The following is a 22,275-nucleotide window of genomic DNA, read 5'->3' as shown; positions in this document are numbered from 1 at the left end:
ATTTGTTTTACAAAGTAAAACATTTTGTGTTTAACAAAGTATTTGTTAGTTATGGGCACAGGGCTTAAAGTTTGTTTATCTCCTATGTTAAATCCTTCCAGGCTGATTCTAATTTGCTAAACATTTATAATACAGTATTTGTAATTTATTAATCCTATGAAATTTTTGCTTTCCCACTCTCATTTAAAATTCAGTTTCTTTCTTCAAAGTTTTCTATTCTACATAGTATAATTTCAGTTGATATTGGAGTTCACTGACCTCATCTTTGTATTGCAGTGTCATGTAGACTGAATACAGAATCTGGTATTTTTTGTACACACGGATAAAGCAGATTTATATTTCCTTTTTGCACTCTATTAAATTAAATATGTACGTTATGAAAATTCTGAGCTTAATTTTGGAAAGCTTACACAAACAAGTATCAGAAACTCAGACAATTCTTAGTTTACTATATATGCCACCTTTTAATGTCAGCATTTCAGAAGCACAACTTGCTATTCATCTGTGGTTGGAATGATAAAATATATATTTCTAGCAATAGTTAATGGGCTCAGAACTAGTAGTTGTAGTAGTAAGGACAACTTTGAATACCCTCTAGAAACCAAAGACAGACACACTGTTTATTTGTCCCAAATGGTTAAATCAAATTTTTCCCTAAGCATTTTATATATATATATATATTTGTGTGTATACATATATATGTATATTGACCTAAAAATCCATAACTTAAGAATTACTTATGTCAATTACAAGTCTCATTTATTACTTAGGGCAAATATGTTTTATATCCTCAAGAGGCTGTTTTTATATAAATTTATTTAATTTTTCTAGCAAACATTGAAACATTATGACATTACAGATTGACTTCTGTTTTGCCACCTATCTTATTACAAGGAGACATTTATTTCACATGTTATTCTTCTGATTTTAAAAGCCATATTTGTGTTTAACATATTTATGAACCAACTCATTTCACACACACACATACACAAGCCCACAAATCCTATAACATAGTCTTAAATATTTTTCTTTTCAAGGAAATGATTAAAATGGCTAGTTGAACAAAATGGGGATGATTCTTTACCCTCCCCACCTTCTTGTTCTGGTCACCCAGCTGGTCTTAGACCTTCTTTCACTGGTAGAAAGTTTTGGGTCAGATGCCCTTGCCATGTTCCTCCTACCATGAACGAGACCTTAGCATCATCATCCTATGTTCCTTTTGCTTACATTTTTTTCTTCTTCTTCATCTTATCTAAATGCTGTTCTTCTTTCCAGGGTATCTCCAGTCTTAAGAATTTTATGAAAATTCCCTATCCTTACTAATCTGCTGACACTGAGCACACTCATTTTGAACTCTCTCAGTACGTATTTACATCACAGCTAGCACTAGACTGCAGAAAAGGAGATATTTAAGCAACATTTAGAGGCCATTTAGTCAAATTACGTGCATGTAAGATTTCACTGTCTTTCACTCCTCACAAAGCCTTAGTTGCATTAATTGTGATCCTTAGAAAAAGCCATCATTGTGGAATAAATCAAATATCATTTTCTTCTCTGGACATACTGGCTCAAAGATATTGCCAATGAATGTATATCAATATATTTTGAGAAAATGTAAAATGACTTCCCAGAAGAGATAAAAGTCCTGATTATCAAGACACTCCAGCTTGCCAGCTTTAAGTAAAGGAAATGTCACAGAGATTCAGAATAAGTGAGAAAGGCAGTATGTTTAATAAATGGATGGTGGGAAACTTCAGTCTGAGGCCTTCCAGTGAAGGATAGTAGAGGTGAAAATGCTTGACATCTTACTTTTCGACATCTTAGTCTTCAGAGAGTGAAATGTCTACGTAGCCACATCTCTTTTTTCACACTTAATACTTGATGTTGATGATGGACAATGGCAACAATGATGACAATGATAATAATTATGTTATTATGTAAATTGGTTAAAGATGACCCTTCTCTATTAACCCCTATACTGTTTACTTCTTCACAGAAATCTAGGACTGTTAGCTCAAAGCCCTCTGATGCTGAACTCACATCTTTACACATCTAATTTCTTTGGTTTTTTTTTTCTATTTGTTTAAAACTTTTTTTAAAAAAGCAAATAAAAATTTTGCATACTTACAATATTGAAAATAGGATGTTTTAACAATTACTTATGTATTTTTAATTGACAAAATAGTATGTGCTTGTGTACAACAATATGATTTGAAATTCACACACTGTGAAGTGGTTAAAACAAGCTAATTTCCACTGGCATTAAATTATAGCCCCAAGGCTCTTTCCATGCGAGGCACACCTAAGATTCATGGTCTGAAGAAGCATCTGAAGCAAGTAGCAGCTCCACACTATTGGATACTGCATAATGCCTTAACCATTGTGGCTAAATGAGTAGGTTCTGGCAAGGGGTGGCGGGAGGATGGGGATTAGAAAATAAAGACTCACGTGCACAGATTTTGAAGATAACAGCTGGGATTGGGTGGAGTGCTGCTCTCTGATGGAGAAGCAGGTCCAAAGAATTACTCCAGAAATCTTTATTACATACGTCTCATTAATATATAAAGAAAACACCATAGTATTTGCACATAATATTAAAAACTATGCAAGCATTAGTTTTGTATTCATGAAAGTTACAGAGTTTGCAACATTATGCAGTTTATTCCTCTATTACATACTACAGTTGCAATGTACAATGTTAGGAGCTTTGTGTAACTCTCAAGAAAGTTCATTTTTAAAAGTTATTGTTCTGGGAGCAGGTTCAGGAGCAGCAGAGCTGGTGAAACATTGTGGTTGTCTAGCAAAAAGTTCTTTTATTCCCAGGAGCTGTGTGCCTGAGATAAATGTTGAGGCTGATAAAACTCTAGCACAGTCTCTCCTCATGGAGGGCATTACTATAGCAACTAGGCATTTTGCACCTTTGCAAGAAACTTCCCTAGGCACAGCCATGAAGTCATCAGGGACTCCAATTTCAGACACTGCTCTACCATTTACTGTCACCGCTCTCCACAGGATAAGTTGAACAGTGTGTTTGTTCCTTGCCCATCCACTTGTCCCCACAAGCAGAGAATGTCTTTCATCATTTTCATAAGGAACAGACTTAAGTATGCCTTAATAGGAGATGAAGTAAAGAGATTGCAAAACAATATTCTTTTTCAAAATTTTATTTTTCTGATTATTCTGTATTTTATTTATCAAGAATCCAATTGTTGAACAATTAGTCTACTTATGCTTTTTATATATTTTCATAATTATGTTTACTAGTTGTTTTACAAATCTTTATTAAGACTGATAACAAAGTCTGAACTGATATATTCTACCTTGCTGATTTTATGAATGTCATCAGCATTTACAAGACCATATAAAATTTCCATCTGATCCATGACACCAAAGGTTGCTTTGCTATTTATTCATTGTATTACACCTGAGGGGGCCAAGTACATATTGTGCAAAGTGAGACAGATCTCTGTGGGTACAAAAAGAACCCATCATCTAGTGACTCACAATACTCATATAATTTGCTACCCAGATCCTCTCATCAAGACCATTCAGACTGATTCGAAAACTATCAGCATTGCTGATTTCATTAAGTGGTAAAGTGTATGGTGACCAGAAGTGTTAACTTGGGTAGAATTGGTGTAATCACCAACATGGAGTAGCATCCTGGATCCTTTAATGTGGTTCATGCAAACTATGTCCAAGGCAACAGCTTTGCAGCTTGGCTATCCACATTCTCATTATTGGCAAAGGCAACAAACCAAGGATTTCTGTTCCCTTAGGAAAAAGAGAGAGAAAAGAGACTGGTGGCCAAACAGAGAAACAGGTGAAATGAATGGTTAGGTGACATTCTTGGAAAGGAAATGTCTTTGTACTTGATTAAAGATAATGTATCATGATCAATATATATTTATATAATATATCAATTAATACATTATTAATTATAAAATTAATAATGTATTAATTGATATATTGTATAAATTGATATATTTGTACTAATTCTAGTATATATAATATTGATGTAATAATCATATATATTAATGATGTAATATATCAATATATTACATAATTATATAAAATCAATATATTACATGATTAATATAATATATTATCATATATTGATAATAAATTAATATATTAATATTAACAATAAATTAATATATTATATGATTATGCATAATGTATTAATTATGTAATATATTGATCCATGTATTATATAATTAATATATAATTATATAAAATATATAAATCATATAACATATTAATTTATATATATATATTTTTGTGTGTGTGTGTATGTGTATATATACTGGTAATGTGATAAGATATATCCAAAAAGCTCAGTTTTAGCAATTCAGTATATTTGTTTTGCATAATCCATGAAACTGCACCCAGCATGTGCTAGTTATAGAGAAGATAAACTCTCTAGTTACAAAAGACCCCAAATTGTGGCTGCCCTTTGCAACTCTCTGACCCAGAGACTCCCTGCCTTGCTAATAAGCATTGCTTAGACCTCTCCAACTCTCCTCTTCCTCCAGCATTCCCTTACCCTCTTCCCTTGTATGTAGTGGCCTCATACCACTGTCTTTTGAAGGTTTACTGGCATGAGGGATTCCTCTCATGCAACCTTGTCCCAGAGATGCCCATGAAAGCTTGCTGTGCAATACTATGGTGTTTCCTTTGATCAACTCTGAAATCTTCAAATTCACTACAGATGCACATGGAAAAGCTAAAGTAGTACAAAAGTTAGTATCCTTTCTACTTTAGACATTAACCATACTCTTAAGATAAATACATCCAGAAATATCCCAAGTACATGTATGCATATGCATGTTGTATTAGTTTGCCGTGGCTGCCATAACAAAAGAGCATTGTGGGTAGTTTAAATTACAGAAATTTATTTTCTCACAGTTTTGCAGTCTAGACATCCAAGAACAAGATTTGCCTGGTTTGATTTCTCCTGAGTCCTCTTCCCTTGGCTTGTAGATGGCCCCTTTCTGTCTCTGTCCTCTCATGGCCTTTCCTCAGGGCACTCATCTTTGGTGTGGCCCTGTAGATCCTAATATCCTCTTCTTATAAAGGTATCACATTAAACAGGTCCTACCCTTAATCATTTTACCTTAATCGCCTCTTTAAAGTCTTCAAGTACAGTCACATTCTGAGTTACTGGGTGTTGGGCCTTCAACATATGGATTTTGTGGAACACAATTCAGCCCTAAACACATGTATATGTATATTTCCTTTAGAAAAATATTAATGTATTTTTGATAATCACATTTCCCTTGGCCTTTTTCATTTACTCTAACTTGATGGTCTTTTCATATCATATAGCAGCAATACAGCCACCTCATTATTTAAATAGCTGTAAGGTATTTTGTTGTCTGATTTTTTTTTTTTGGTCTGGACAAAACAATTAGGCTGCTTATGCTTTTTATATATTTTCATAATTATGTTTACTAATATAGGGTACCCGTTTACACTTTGACCAATAGCATACGTGAAATAACCCATATAGGTACCCGTTTATACTTTGACCAATAGCATATGTGAAATAACCCATACCCTGGCCACAATTCTATATTATCTGATGTTTTCATCTTTGTTAACTAAGTACTTGAAAACAACATTCAATGCAATTTTAATTTGAATTTCCTTAATTAAGAGTAGGGGTTGAGGGCTAGGGTTGTAGCTCAGTGGTAGAATGCTTGTCTAGCACTTGTAGGTACCAGATTTGATCCTCAGCACTGCATAAAAATAAATAAATAAAATAAAGGTATAGTGTTCATCTACAACCAACAAAATCTGCTTTTAAAAAAATAGGGGGCTGGATTGTGGCTCAGCAGTAGAGCGCTCACCTGTCATGTGCAAGACCCTGGGTTTGATCCTCAGCACTACATAAAAATAAATAAGTGAAATAAAAGTATTGTGTCCAACTACAATTAAAAAATAAATATTAAAAAAAACTAGCCAGGTGCAGTGGATGTCTAGACTTCAAGACATATTAAATAATTTAGGTCATAAAGTATTTCTTTCCTACAAAAGAAGATCTGTAATACCAGCAGCTTGGGAGGCTGAAACAGGAAGACTGTGAGTTCAAAGTCAGCCTCAGCAAAAGCCAGGCACTAAGCAACTCAGTGAGACCTTGTCTCTAAATAAAATACAAAATAGGGCTGGGGATGTAGCTCAATGGTTGAGGGTCCCTGAGTTCAATCCCTGGTAGCAAAAAAAAAAAAAAAAAAAAAAAGACTAGGGGTTGAATTTTCTTTTCTTGCACCTGCTCCTTCTCCTTTAAAAAAAAAATTTTTTTTTGTAGTTGTGGATGGACAGAATACCTTTATTTTATTTGTTCATTTATATGTGGTGCTAGGATTGAACCCAGTGTCTCACACATGCTAGGCAAGTGCTCTGCCTCTGAGCTACAGCCCCAGCCCTCCTTCTCCTTCTTATACTGGTATTAAACCCAAGGCCTCAAGCATGTAAAACATAAACTCTACCACTACAACCTCAGGCACATCTTTGCATTTTTAAGGCTGTTTGTATTTCTTGCCAGTTACCTGTTTAAATCTTTTGTTCTTTTTCTCTCATTGGATTTCTGGTATTTTTCTTAGTGATTTATTTGTCAGAGTTTTACATAAAAGGGGAGGGTAGGGAGAGAGGGAAATGTGTCATGTGTGGTTTTATCAGTGCTATGGGTGTGACATAGGTTTAGAACTCCTGGGTCTTCTTGAGCCTCTTCCTGAGCAAATGGTTTTTGGAACCAAACCATCTTAGCCATGGTAATGCAGGCACAAATATGAAGCACATTTCCATCCCCATGTCTCATAATCTCTTGCTATGGTTAAGATAATACACACACACACACACACACACACACACACACACACACACACACACATTCTTTTAAAAAAGACAGAGAAAATTTGGATTTTGAATACCTGTAGTTGATTCCATGCAGGTACTTTCCACAACTGTAGTTTTTCTTCTAAACATATAATTGAATGAACTTAATGCATGATTACATATTAAATAATTTAGGTCATAAAATATTTCTTTCCTACAAAAGAAGATCTCAATTTCAATCAGTGGCATATGGAGTTATCTTGTTATTGTTATTGATGGATTAACAATAATAATGTTATTGTTATTGATGTTATCTCTAAACCTAGTGACCTAGTCACTCACCTGAAAGGACCACAGTCCTTCCACTATGGCCATTGGTCATGGAACATTTTCCTTGCCTGGCATCTTCTTTTCCTTTGCAATTTAAATCCCCTTGCCTCAAAGGATTCTTGCCAGACACTGACTGACCTGTCCTCAAGCTTAACAAAAATCATTCTTGCTGGATTCTCTGTATTTTCCTTAATGGCGTTGGTAGTCATATATGTATTTGTTTAGCACAATATCTGAAACATATTAGACACTCAATGAAGACAAGAATATATAGAATATAAATTCCTTTAGTTTCTACCATTACAAAGTTTTTAAAATGTCAAATTCCAAAGAAGCCATAGATATTTCTGTATCTTATGATTCATGAAGCTATTATAAATACTGCAACAAAAACATACATGTCTGGACAAAACTCAGTTTTCCTTATTCCTTTCCACTCATATTCTTGGGGAGACAAGAGTTCTTGGGCACATCCCTGACTTTATCATGACTCCATAGCAGTTCTTCCTCCTCATTTTGATCTTTCCACAGATTTTACCTTACAACAGAAGTGAAGAAAGTATGAGAGAAAGCAATTAATATATCCAGGTCTCTGCTCCAGGGTGTAGGTAAAGGTTAAATGTCTTTTTTATTTTTATCATTACAACACACTTTATGACTGCAATAAAGATGTGAGTGGTTTCTTCAAAGATAAACATCTGAAAGAGAGAGGCGGGTTGCATTCTAAAAGCCTGTGGCTGCTGTCAGAAATAATTTAATGCTTAGTGCTTTGTGGCTGACCCAAGTCCTTTGAAGAAGGGAAGCATGCTACTTATACCATCATGGCTGCCCAGAAGCCACTCATTTATGTGAGGTGCTCTGTAGTGCTGCTCAATGAAGGCAAGAAGCCTGAACTTGGTAATTGAGAATGAATGTCAAGTAGTGTCAAGACGCCTCAATTCATAAGGCTGATAACTCCTTCTGTGATTGCATTTCCATTTTTACAGCTGCTTCAGTGGCCAAGTTTGCCAATCTTGTTTGGGAAAGTATACATATTACAGGACTCTTGGCACTGTCTCAGAAGAAACTAGTGTTTTTGATACTTTTGTAAGGATTGTGGAATTTTCCAACTATGATAGAGGTCAATTTTATAAAATTTATGAAGAAGTAGAAAGAAAAGGGGGAGAATTTTTTTTTAAAGAAAGAAACAAGAAACAGAGAAGCACTAATCTTTGTACTACTAGTAATCAAAATCTAAAAACATGATGCTGAGAATATATTTCTTTGGGAAATAAACCTCCTCAATGAAATGAAAATGTACAGGTGATTTATATGATGAGGAAAGAATTCAAGTACTGAAACAATTTGGAACAATAGCTGCTGAAGTGTAAAACATAGATAGAGAGAGAGAGAGATAGATAGATAGATAGATAGATAGATAGATAGAATTAGATAACCTAGCACAGGGTCAGTAATTTTTTCTGTAAGGGGCCAGGTAATAAATATTTTAGGCTTGCAAGCCAGATGGTGTCTGTTGCAACTGTTGTACTCTGGCATTGTGCAAAAGCAGCTATTGACAATCTGAAACGAATAATTGTGGCACATGCCTGTAATCCCAGCACCTCAGGAGGCAGAGGCAGGAGGATCACAAGTTCAAAGACAGCCTCAGTCAATCCTTGGTACCCAAAAAAATAAAACAACAACAAAAACATTATAGACATCAAACTTTGAATTTTATATCATTTATATGTCATAAATATTCTTTTTTGTTTGAATTTTTGGGGGTACCGGGGATTGGATTTAGAGGCCCTCGATTCCTGAGTCACATCCCCAGCCCTATTTTGTATTGTATTTAAAGATAGGGTCTCATTGAGTTGCTTAGCGCCTTGCTTTTGCTGAGGCTGAATTTGAACTCACAATCCTCCTGTCTCAGCCTCCAGAGCCTCTGGGATTACAGGCATGTGCCACCATGCCCAGGTGAATATATTTTTTTAACTATTTAAATATATAAAAAAGATTCTTCTCTTATGTGTCATATAATTAACAGGTGGCATACTAGATTTGATCTGTGAGTCATAGTTTGCAAATCTCAGGTGTAATATGAGGCAGATGCTTCATATCTGTGCCTGAATCCCTTCTTAAAAACAGTTACATTTTGTGGGTGATCATATAGATCTTCATATAGGACAGGAATTAAATTATGCTTAGTAGGGTCATTAGCCAGCACTTCATGCCTGAGCTTGTGAGCTTTGTTCCACACTTGTGATGTCTGCTTTTATGAACAATTTGGTCCATACACTCATACCTATCTAACCAATGTTCAGAGATAAAAAGAAGCATAGACTGTCTCAGAGATACTCCCTGCACCTCTTCTTGCTCTCGCCTTATACTGATCTGGAAGTCAGAATGAAGCAGAAACCACTATGATACAAGGGACACTGTAATCATCAACCATGTTTCCAGTTACTCTGAAACCAGGACTCCTTCTTAACAAAAAGAGAGAGAGAGAGAGAGAGAGAGAGAGAGAGAGAGAGAGAGAGAGAGAGAGAGAGTAATGAAGATTGGATAGTAAAATATACAGCTACAAAGCTAAAAAGGTAGTTTAACATCACATGGTTTATTTAAAAGGTATGTCTACCTACTGCCCTCTTTTCTCTCCATAATTTTATATAATTGAGTAACGTATCTTCTATTACATTGAATGTTGTTGAGGTTTTCTTCTTTTTTTCTTGAGATTTTGTGTATAATTGACACATTTTGGGCAATCTGTCTTTTTTATTGTTATATGAATTGTCTTGGTTAGCAGACAATATGGAAATAAGCCAAAAAATACATTGAATGATTATTTTATTTCCCCTGATAGTGGAAACCTGAGATTTTAGTAGTGGTGGAATGAAAAATAAAAGCAAAACAAAATTTAGAAGTTATTTTCATAAGAGGAATCTGGATACCTACTTTGTGAGACTAGAGTTACTTTAAATGTACCCTATCTTAAACTTTTTATTTTGTGCTGACCACATACTAAAATATATCCTATTCTCTTTATTTAATTTTTTTTTAGTTGTAGATGAACACAATACCTTTATTTTATTTATTTTTATGTGGTGCTGAGGATCAAACCCAGTGCCTCGCACATGCTGAGCCATAGTCCCAGCCCCAAGACATCCTATTCTTAAACTTTTGCATTTGCTTTATATATTAATTCTCTCAGAGTAGACATTCTTGCAATTCAGTGATTTAACTCTCATCAGGAACATCTTTTATTATGCAGTCAGTACAAAGATGTTCCTGATGAGAGAGAATTAATATATAAAGCAAATGCAAACTTAAATCTGCTACTGTTATAAACTGAATTTTAATAGTTTAAAGATTTCTACCCCAGTTTCAGATTTGGTATGTTTAACAATTTGGAAAATAATTTTGAGGAACAGGGTATAACTTTTACAGTTTTGTTGTACTGGTATTCTTCCATCTCAGAGACCAAGTGCCAAAGGTCATCTTTGCTTTCAGAGCATTTAATGTGCTTTAAGAGGTCCACATAAAACTGTATCAAGGATTTGGATAAAAGTTATCTGCATTTATTTACATATTTCTAACCACAAATTCAGTTAATTATTTATATTTTTCCCAGTAACAAATATCCTGATAATTGAGAAGGTCTTTGGTTTTTACTTGGAGGTCAGGCATTGTCCAGGTGCCTGAGACTACTTAGCATTTCTATGACACTTTAGAGATGCTTTCAGACTTTGGGTGGCTAACAAGCTGTGTTTTGTACAAAACTAAGGATCTTAATCTGATCAAATGGTGGTGCTGAAAAGCTCCCTTGGTTTTTAATATGATGATCTAATGCTAGGAAATTGCAGTCTCTTGTTATTATACATAGATCAAGACATTCCATTCTGGACGTGGACTGTAACCTCTGTAGACCTTATTTTCTTGCTAAAGATCAGAGGATCTCTAGGCAACAGGAGTAAATTTAAATCACTTTACTTTGTCCACAACTATCCCTTTCTCTCCGCTCCCATCTTAAACACTTTAAGTCTAAAGCATAGCTTTCAGAGAAAAAAAATGGATAATTCGTGTTAATTACAAATCACATTATCATTGGATAACTTCATTCCTTATGATTGACATGAGCTAGAACCATCTTTTAAATGCTGATTTATTTATAGTTTTCCACTCACCTGAACTTTTTTATGTTGTAGACCATAAAATGTTGGGAATAGAACCAATTGTAGTGGGTCTCCATCATTCTGATTAGAAAATTTTCATTAGTCCTCTGAATCTCACATAACTTTGTCAAAATAGTGACAAGTCCACAAAGTGCTTCCATTAGCTTCTTCATGGGCTTACTGCTGCTCTTGTCATAAGGTACTTTTGAGTAGGAGAAAGAGTAGGATGGAATGGGAAAGACAGTAGAATGAATCAGACATTACTTTCCTATGTTTATATATGAATACATGACCAGTGTAAAACCACATCACATACAACCACAAAAATGGGAAATTATACTCCATGTATGTATGATATGTCAAAATACATTCTAGTATCATATATGACTAAAAAGAACAAATTAAAAAGAATTTTTTAAAAAGTAGGTTCCCTGCTTCTGGTCATTGGAAAACTATCTCACACTTTCCATCATCTGGTTGATAAATACAGACCCGTACTTTATTTTAACACAATAGCTTTAGGTTAGATTCAAGATAGTCTTATTAAGTCAGATCATGGTCATGAATGTCAAACCTTTCTGAAAAATAGCTTACCTGAGGGGTCAGCTAAATATGTCCCCATTGAAACAAATCAAATGCAAAGATTTCTACCCCAGTAAGCTAATAAACTATCTTCTTGCTTTCCTTTCTTCAAAGTTTCTTTCAATCACATCGTAGATTTTTTGGTGGTTTTTAAAAAATTTCTCAATTTTTCATGTACAAAAAGTGATGCTTATACTTAGTATTTCCAAGGAATCAAATGATTTTTTTTCCTTTTCATAATAGCCTATAGATGGTTTGTAGTACCTTTTTAAAGAATCCTCATATTTTTAGTATTTGAATGTAAGCTTTCTATTTTGGACCTTTAAATATGACAATATGACACTGATACAGTTAATGCAAAAACAAGCAAACAAACTCAGTTTTGATGTGGATTCAATTATCCAGGTAGCTCTTGGCCATCAAAGACAGATTTTCTTTTCTTTTCTTCTTCTTGGCCTTTTTTCCCCTATTACAAAGGGAACTTAAGTAAAAATTGGAGGATGCTGCAGCTGTTAAAAGCCCTCCGAAGCCCATTGAGCCATTGAGCAAGAACAGAGCTGTTGAATAATGCAGACAAGATAATGAACAGCAGACAAATGATCCCAGGAGGCTACCCGCTGGGCAAAGGGAGTGTGTACTTAGAGGCTAGATTTATTATCCCAACATCTTTTGTGGTGACCTCCAATTTATTGGAAATACCTGAGACATTTATAAACTGAGCATATTCTTCCCCTTCAACGGAAGCCAAACTTGCTCATCATTTCTACCTTAGCTGCCTGAAGCAACATAGCAAAGTTGCAGAACACCAAACTTCCTCTTTGAAAAAAGAAATGATTATTTAGCCAGGTAAAGAGAAAAGAACCAAGAAAGTAACCTTGTGGTCAATTTGTCAACTGAAGTATAAATTTGTTAACTGAAGTGGCTCCCTAGACTATAGGAAAGTATTCTATGACATGAGGCTTTCTTGTTTAATAGAAACTGCCAGTAAAGTTTAAACCTTCAGTGATTGGATTTGTTAATACACCATTTTATAGGCACAATCTATTCCCAATTAAATTTGGATCATTTTGTAAGGAAATGATATAACAAAAGCATAAGTGTGGGATATATTGTATGCTAGATGGGATTATAAATTGCTTTTTGACTTAAAATAAGCATTCTTGTGAGATAGCTTTTGATGCAAGACTTATTCTTTTGATAAATTATCAAAATTTATTTTAAACAATTTCACAGTCAAATTTAGTGAGAACCTCAATATAGGATTAAAGAAATCATTCCACTTGGAAGAGAATCTTCCAAATCCATGAATGAACTGATTTTGGAAATCTTTTAACTACATTACTCTTTCTATCTAGTCTGCTCTTTTGTTGTTCTTTGTTTTGTTTTTTATTTTTTTTAACAGAACTTTCCTAATTTTAAAGCTCAATCATTTTGACCTACCTGCCAATTTACCCTATTGAGGTTTTAGAGTTTAACCATATGCTAATTATGCCAATATATTAATTTAAGATAGCAAAATTCTGATGACCTTCATTACCTAAAAGATACTGCTCTGTTTATTCACGTTATATCCATCATTTCAATTATACTAAGAATAAATTGAGGGCTGGGTAGCTCATTGCAGAGTGCTTGCCTAGACTAGGTGAGGCTCCGGGTTTCATGCTCAGCATTGAAAAAAAAATTCAATAGTATGCCAGGCACAGTGGTACACACCTATAAAACCAGTTATGCTGCAGAATGAGGAAAGAGGATGGCAAGTTCAAAGCCAGCCTGGGCAACATAGCGAGATCCTGTATCAAAGTAAAAATAAGAAGGGCTGGAGATATAGCTCATTGATAGAGCATCCCTGGGTTCTATCCCTAGTAATACTAAAAAAATAAATAAACAAAAATAAACAAAAAAGAAAAATGAAAAAGAGTTTAGGAATTTTCAATTTAAGTGATAATACTTAAATTGTTGAAAATCTTTTTTTTTGTACTTGTATATTTGAGTAAATCAAATAGAAAGGTTTTAGTTTCTAAAAGGGATTGAAATGAATGAGATTGAATATAAACTTGGAGTACTTAAAAGAAGATATTAGAAAGAAGAAAATCATGGTAGATCCTTGTAAAAGGCAGGTGGAATTCATAATAATAACTGGATGAATAAAACTTACTAAAGCTGAGATAAGATGTGCTACAATATTCTGCAGAATAGCACCTACATGGTTCAAGTGAGCAAGCAGATGGCTTTGAATCCCCAACAGCACCACAAATTAATTAAGACCATATCTATATGATTAGTCCATTTGATCTTTTTCTTTTTTTAATTTTTTTTTAGTTGTAGATGGACACAATGCCTTTATTTTATTTTTATGTGGTTTTGAGGATCAAATCCAGTGCTTTCTACATGTGAGGTGAGCAGTCTACCACTGAGTTACAATTCCAACCCACACTTTTTCTTTTTGACCTCTGTGCTGGTTGCATTCTGAGTTCATAACCAGAATGTCTAATTATCAGAATCATGTTAATGAACTGATTGCATTTACTAGTGTCAGTGAGAGCATTCCAATCATTTCTCAATATTCAGGGTGAAAATGCACATAAATTGAATCATAGGCTTTGAGCAGCAATAAATGAAACTTCCACAAGTACATATATTTAAGTCTCAAGAACTATTTTATGGGGCCAGGGCTTGGACTGTAGCTTAGTGGCAGAGCACTTGCTTAGCAAGTGTGAGGCACTGGGTTCGAACTTCAGCACCACATAATAAATAAATAAATAAATAAATAAATAAATAAAGGCATTCTGTCCATTAAAAAAGTATTTTATGTATAGTGTGTATATTCTTGCTAATTAACTAAACAGTAAAATGTAACATAAAATATGAAATATGTTCAGGCTTATAAATATAAATTCATCCATTCATTCATCCTTTACCTTTTTTTTGATACTACTGTTATCTTCCCATGATAGATCTATGAATACCCGCATGCAGATACATACACCAATGCAAAATGGTATTTTTTCTGAGCAAGCAGGGGGTAAAGCTTTGACCAGGGGGAAAGTTTACATATGCTGTTATATAGGAGTGCCAAATCTACCAAAATCCTGATCACTGGATAGTGAAACTCATCAGTTCAAATGCCCCACCCATGTGCACAGAGTTAACATTAGCTTTTTAATACTTTATTCTGTACAGTAAGCAATCATCAAACATTTAAGGAAAGCTTCAAATATGAAAGAAAGAGACCAAAATAGAAAAAATTAAATTAATTTTAAAAAAGCAGTTCAGAGTTTATGAAGAAAAAATGCACTGGCAAAAAGAACATCCATAATTATTTTCCGGAGAGAAATAAGAAAACACAGTGCTTCCATAAAACAAGAACAAGAGCAATAAAAGAGAATAATTCTGTCAGTAAGAAAATTAAAATAGCATAATAAAAATCTCAAGAGCAATTTGAAGATAAAGTCAAGAAAATATTTTAAATGGCAGACCAATGAGAGAAAAGAAAAAAAAGAGCATCAGCCATATTATCCAATATTTCGATAATTTTTAAAGAACTACCTGAAAACAGAAAGAAGAAATGGGATAATATCATTAAATATATACACATTAAAAATTACTACAACTAGAGAACACAAATCCAGATTGAAAAATCTGTTGAAGGCCCAGCACATGAAAAAGCACATACCCACCTCAAGGCACATGATTATAAAATTTTAGTACTTTGGAGGAAGTGGATATTCTGAAAGCATTTAAGTGTAAGTTTAAAAAAGAAAACTCATAAAGGATCAAGAGAGGAATTGGTTTTACGACCACAACTTTGGAAACTAAAAGAAAATGGAGGAATGTCTTCAAAATTATGAAGAAAAGTGCTTTCCAATTTAGATTTCTATACCCTGAAAAACAACCTAGTGAATTAGAGTGTTAATAGAATTTAATATCTCCCAAAATATATTTGCCTATGCCATTTCTCACAAAGTTTCTGGAGGATGTATTCCACTAAAACAATAAAGGCAACAGAGGAAGGAAAAGCATGGGATCCAAAATGGGAGACAAAAGTCAGAGAAAGGTAAAAGAAATTCCCAGGATTATGGTGAAAGAAGATCCCCAGTGCAAGACCAGACCAAGAAAGTAGCAGTCTAAAGGGGAGCAGTAGGAAGGGAAGCTCTAGAATAAAATATATATAAAAACTATATATATATTTGCATATGTCAAAAGAGTTTTCTTTTAATATATTTGCATATATCAAAAGATTTCTCTTCAAATACAGAGTTTGGGGATGAACTGGTGATCAATTCATAGATAAGAACAAAATAGGTATAAAAAAATAAGGTAATCATTAACTTTATGAGGGAAAAATGTACTAGGCACAAAAGGTAATATTTGATGTGCTCCTATAAACATGAAAACACTGAATATTTATCTGGTAAAAACGGGGTGACATAAAATTTGTTTGGTAGAGGGTAAATGTATGTGTGTGTGTGTGAGAGAAAGAGAGAGTGAGTGAGAGAGAGACAGGAAGACAGACAGCGGCATATAAGAGAGTCACTTTTTATTGTAGGTTATCAATGGGTAATACCTAAAGACTGGTATATTAGGAGAAAGAGCTAAAGGAATTGAAATGGTTATATGGAATATAGCAATGAGAAATACCACTCATTGCTATATTCCATATAAGTTGACTTCTGGACCCCAAGTAGCAGAATAGACCAAGGCTGAAAAGTGAATTTGGAGAGATAAAGAAGATATCCAATACAGTAAGTTTCAGAGAGGAACAGGAAAAAGCATTGAAGAAAAGAAAAATGAAACATAAATAACCAGAATTCTTAATTCTAGAGAACAAAATGATTGAAATAATTGAACAAAATGATTCCAGAATATGAAGTTTAGTTTATAGATTTAAAAAAGCCATTTTATACAAGTAAAAAAATATCGTGGACTGTAATAAAATGGGTTTTAACTCTATAAATCAGATAGCGACAGTCTGTATGCCAGTACAACACATTAAACACTTGAATGATTCCTTGGAGAGTTTTTTATTTTAAAATATATTTTTAGTTATAGATGGACACAGTGCCTTTATTTTACTTATTTATTTTTATGTGGTGCTGAGGATTGAACCCAGTGTCTCACACATGCTAGGTGAGCATTCTACCACTGAGCCACAACCCAGCCCCTTTGAGCCTTTTTCCATGATGTTTATAAGTTTCTCTGAGGATTACATATGTGTTTCTCTTTTAAAGGCAAGAGAAATTCACCAAATAACTCTTTTAACAGTTCTAATTTTTTAAAAATGTGAAGCCATATTAAAAATCATCATATACCCTTAGAAGCTGTATTATGTCCTATGGTTATGTTAACGAACCTCCACACACTTAATGGTTTAACTCACAGTTCCCATGGGTCAGAAGTCTGGGCAGAGCTTACTGGGTCCTGTGTGCAGGTTCTCACAAGATTGTAATCAAGGTATCAGAAGGGCTGTGTTCTCATCTAGAGGCTCAATTGGGAAAAAATGTGTTTCTAAGGATTTATTTGCTGTAGCTATATGATGAGGATCCCAGCTCATAGCTTGTAGTCACTGTCGGATCCTAAAGGCTGAGTTAAGATCCTTGCTATAAATATTTCTTCAAAATGACTCTTTACTTCAAGCCAGCAAGGAGACTTCCTCACTTTGTTCTGCTAGGAAGGAGTCTTATTATAGCACAACCACTGCAGGAGTGGTAGTCCATCACCTTTGCCATGTCCAATGAGAGAGAGGATCACACAAAAGCATGGACACAAATTAAGGAAATCAGTGGTGGTTCCTTAGGTCTGTCTGCTGTATGGGTCTATAAAATTATATATACATGTATTTTAGTACTGGGGATTGGACCCAAGGGCTTTCAACCATGAGCCACATCCACAGCCCTTTTTTTTTTTTTTTTTTTTTGAGACAGGGTCTCACTAGGTTGCTTACAGCCTCATTAAGTTGCTGAGGCTGATTTTGAACATGTGATCCTCCAGCCTCAGCCTCCTGAGCTGCTGAGATTACAGGCATGTGCCACCAGACCCAGCTGAAAATATGTTGAAAGCTAAGATCTGCTAAGTTTTGCTGTACACGCATGGTATTTAACTTAATAGTTTGTCTACTCCTACACACATTTCAATTTTTTAATTTTTAAAGTGTAAAAGTAATTTTTTGACAAAACAACTGGTAGCTTCACTCTACTTTATTTACAGTGCAATGGTATCCCCTTTGATGGTGTTTGTCTTATTTTTCACACTTAGAACAGTACCTGACTTAGAAGCTGGTCAATGAATAACTGATGATTCAATTAATTCCTTCCCTAAAATATTTCAAAAATCCAAAGTTTGGATATATATTCAAAAAAATAACACTAAAGCTTTATGCTGTTAAGACCTGCCATGTAGCTGTTAATTGTTTAAGTTACTGTAGCACAGAATAATAATGAAAACTAAAATTCATTGACTACTTACTCTGTCCCAGGCACACCTTTTAACTATTTAGTTCTCAAAATGACCCTAAGAGGACACATTTATTTTAAGAACAGTGAACTCTTAAAAAAATCTTACGGTGATAAGTTTGAGAATCAATAGCACTGAGGTTTAAACCTATCATTTATCCTCTTAAAACTTCATTATTGTAAACTGCTCAGTCTTTTCCCCCTTTTATAAGGTCATGTTCACCTAAGCCAACTCCAACATGAACATTAAAACATATTTTTTTTTTCTTTGACCTCAAGGTGTTCAACAGGTCATTTTACCCCTTGAACAAAAAGTAGCCTTTCATATTTAAACCAGGAATGATTATTTTATGCAGCTCTGAAAATGTATTTATAAATAATCATGTATTCAAACATAATAAGTCATTTAGGACTGTAATTAGTCATTGTCAAGTCCTGGCAAACAGCAGGATTCTAATTGGAAAGCAGTGTTTGCCCTACTTGTGCCTCAATGAAACTTTCAGAGAAGGGCAGCATGTGCTTCTTAATCTGTTTTTCTAACAGCTAGTAGCGAATCAATGAAGATGAGGCTGGTGGCTATGATAAATTAATATGCACACTGACAACTTATAACTGTGCAATTGCTTAGGGAATTACTATGTGACTATATCCAAGTAATTATATGTTTTAAATGATTTATCTCAATTTGTTAACAATACACCCTTAAAATGGAAATAAAAAGAGAGAAAATGCAAATAGCATGTTATACCAACTTTATGTTGAACTTATTAAGAGGTTGCCCTTTTAATGAAGAATTTAATGAATTAAGAGGTTTGTTATGAAGAAGCATTCTTACTACTTGTTAAGTGTTTGTCACCACAGACCTGTCATAGTCATTCTAATTATGATTAATACCTTATCTTGAATTCCATCTTCATTCACATTTCAGTAACAAATATAACTTCCATTATATGATCAAGGTTCATGAAAACAGGATGATTTGCCTATGACCTTATATTTTATTCATTTTTGCATTCATATTTAACAGATTTCTCAGCAATGAAGGTTAACCTTATGGATCTTTTAATTTTTAAAGTGCATTTTATCGCTGACATGCTTTGATACTGCTTAAGATCATGATTGTGTACTCAAGACAAATGAAAAATCCCAACAATTTTGATTATTTTAGTGTATATCCAGAAATGGCTACTTTAAAGCATTGTCTAAAAATGTTTTTGTCTGGTATGGACAAAGCTGGTTTAATTCTCTCAAACCTTACTAATATTCTCAATACGGAGGACACAGGTTTATGAAGTGCAAAAATAATGTATTAGAATGCAGGGTCATATTTTCAGTGCAGTCTCTATGTAAATTGTGTCAAGTATGGAGGTTTTTGTTGTTGAATTTATTTTTAAGTAGCATAATGTGCAATCTATATTATATAATGCTATTTATATATCTCTTCCTTTTTAGTCTTTTTCTTTTCTTCCTATATATGCATCCACTTTTGTACTACTTTTTCTCCTTTTTCTGCTTCTTCCTCCTTTATTCTGTACCCACTTTATTTCCTCTTATTTTATTTCCCATCTTCATTTTACTCTTTGTCTTTGTCTCCATTCTCCAGGAACATATTCTCACTATTTCTATTATCCTCTTTTTTCTCTTTTACCCTTCCCTTTGTTCATCATTCTTCTCCTTCAAGGAAATTTATATTTTCTACCTGCATAAAAGGCAGGCTATAGTCCATCTTGGCATTTGATTTTGTGTTTTTAAGTGTACTTGTTTACTTAAAAAATGTTAAAAGCTCTGAAAGGAAATAAAAATAATATTACTTCTTTTTCTACCTCTTTTTATTAGACTCTGAAGAGAGAATCTCTGTGAGATCCAAAAGTGCTACCTTAATAAGCTCACTATCATCTCTGTGAAAATTAAGCCAATTATTATTGGCAACAACAACAACAATAATAATAAAACAATGGACTGTCAGAAAACCAGATCATTTATCAAATGTGAAGTCTGCTCTCCTAAGGGCTGGGTATCAACGAGGGGCAGCTTCTTTAGTGGGAAGAAGCTCTCTGGTCCCCAGAGCCGCTGGATTCTTCTCAATCTCTGGTGTTGATGAGGAACACTCCACATGTAACATCATCAAGGCATTTGCAGTAAGCCAGGTAGCAGGAGCGAAGTGTATGCAAATCAGGGAAATGAACTCTCTCCTGAGGTCTTCCAAATCACTCAATTCTTGAAGCAATTAGCAGATAGTCTATTTCCCCTTAAACTAGATGCATTTACATTTTCTTCATCATTTGAAGCATGTCTTCACACATTTCAGGTTCTCCATTATAAGCAGAGATAAGCACTATGCACTTATTGTCGAATCCTGTGGAATAAAGTCAAACACTCATGGTGTGCAATATTCTAATGTTGTAAAGATCTGATGAGTTTTTTCCTTTAAAAAATACTGCAAAACAGACTACGTTTAATTATATTTTCTCAGAGGTATCTGGGGGAAGAAGGGTCATATGTTTAAGAGTGTTTAATGTACTTTAAAATTATATCTTCTAGCAGGCTCCAGTACTGATTTAATAGGTCTGATCTTTTGAAATGAATCCTATATCATATTTATGATGATGTCTTATTCAAGAATGAGGCTAAATCTAATGAGAGACAATTCCTTTGATGAGAATGACAATTACATCATTTGAACTAACACATCCACAGCTGTTTCACCTTATTGACTAGTAGCTTTGGAAAAAAAATTAAAACTTTAATCTCAGGTTTTTGATTGTCATTTGTGAATAAGCTAGAACTAACTTAGTTGTGTCCATAGTCATGCAAAACAAAGATGAAATACAAAATTGAAAGCTAGAGATAAAACACAATTTTTCAATATCCATCATTTTCAACTTCTCTAAATATATTCCTCTGAATTCAAATAAAGGATCAGAACTAGTAAAGAGGAAGCTAAGGCCAACACTGTTGCAACTGATCTCCCTTTTTTCAAATCCTCTGGATTCTTTGTAGGAAGAGCAAAATGAGTACTGAAATGGCTAATGTGCCAAAGCAAATTTCCATACAAATGCAAACACATAACTGAGAGTAGATTATGTAAAACATTAATAAGTATGAATCTGTAACTAGTAAAAGGACTAGATAGAGATAGACCTAGTTTAACTTGATTTTAAGGTTTCCCAGGTAAACATAGAAATTAAATTTTTAAATTGTTGAAACAGAAGAATTTTTTTAATTAAGCTTTTCTCTTTTCTCCCCCTTTTAGAATGAACCTTAGTATTTCATTAATTTTCTTTATCATTTCAGGAAGAAATCTCATCTAATACCATGTAGTCTAGACCTTTGAATACTTATTAATGTAAAAACTTTAAGAGGTGACTCTTTTGTTGAGGAAAAAGTAATGGGAAGCACAAGTCACAGTTTCAACCTAGCTAAGTTGGCATAATACTGAGACACCATAGTTCATAAAATATGTTTGGCCAATTAATAATGTTGAGGCAACTAGCTAGGCAAGTCTAAAAAAATCTAGATTCTTACTTAATATCTGCATCATAAATTCTATATGAATGTATTGAATCAAAAAAACAAAAAATATGTTCTCCCTAGCTCTTCAATACTTTGACTTGAAAATGAGATTCCAATCATCTCTTCTTCTTCTTTTTTTTTTTTTTTTTTTTTTTGTGGTGGTGAGGATTGAACCCAGGGCCTTGTGCCTGCAAGGCAAGCACTCTACCTACCGACTGAGCTATATCCTTAGCCCTCAAATCATCTTAAAAAAAAAAAAAAGTTTGTATGACGATTTTAATAAAACTTCAGAATGTGCAAAAGATTTCTTATATCTTACCCAAATATGAACTTGATCATCTGTTTACATGTTGATACACATAGCAAATGCATACTTTGGCAAGTTTCATTCATTTATTTATTTACTTATTTAT

The 22,275-nt window shown here is 33.9% G+C and overlaps 1 pseudogene; it reads left to right on the top strand.

Annotated features, from left to right (window-relative positions):
• Window positions 1–1,890: 1,890 nt before the first annotated feature.
• Window positions 1,891–22,275, top strand: part of LOC143386386 (small ribosomal subunit protein eS4, X isoform-like) — an 89,283-nt pseudogene continuing 68,898 nt past the window's right edge.

This window comes from Callospermophilus lateralis, chromosome 2, assembly GCF_048772815.1.
Source record: "Callospermophilus lateralis isolate mCalLat2 chromosome 2, mCalLat2.hap1, whole genome shotgun sequence".
Taxonomy (NCBI): domain Eukaryota; kingdom Metazoa; phylum Chordata; class Mammalia; order Rodentia; family Sciuridae; genus Callospermophilus; species Callospermophilus lateralis.
This window is presented reverse-complemented; position numbering and strand designations above follow the sequence as displayed.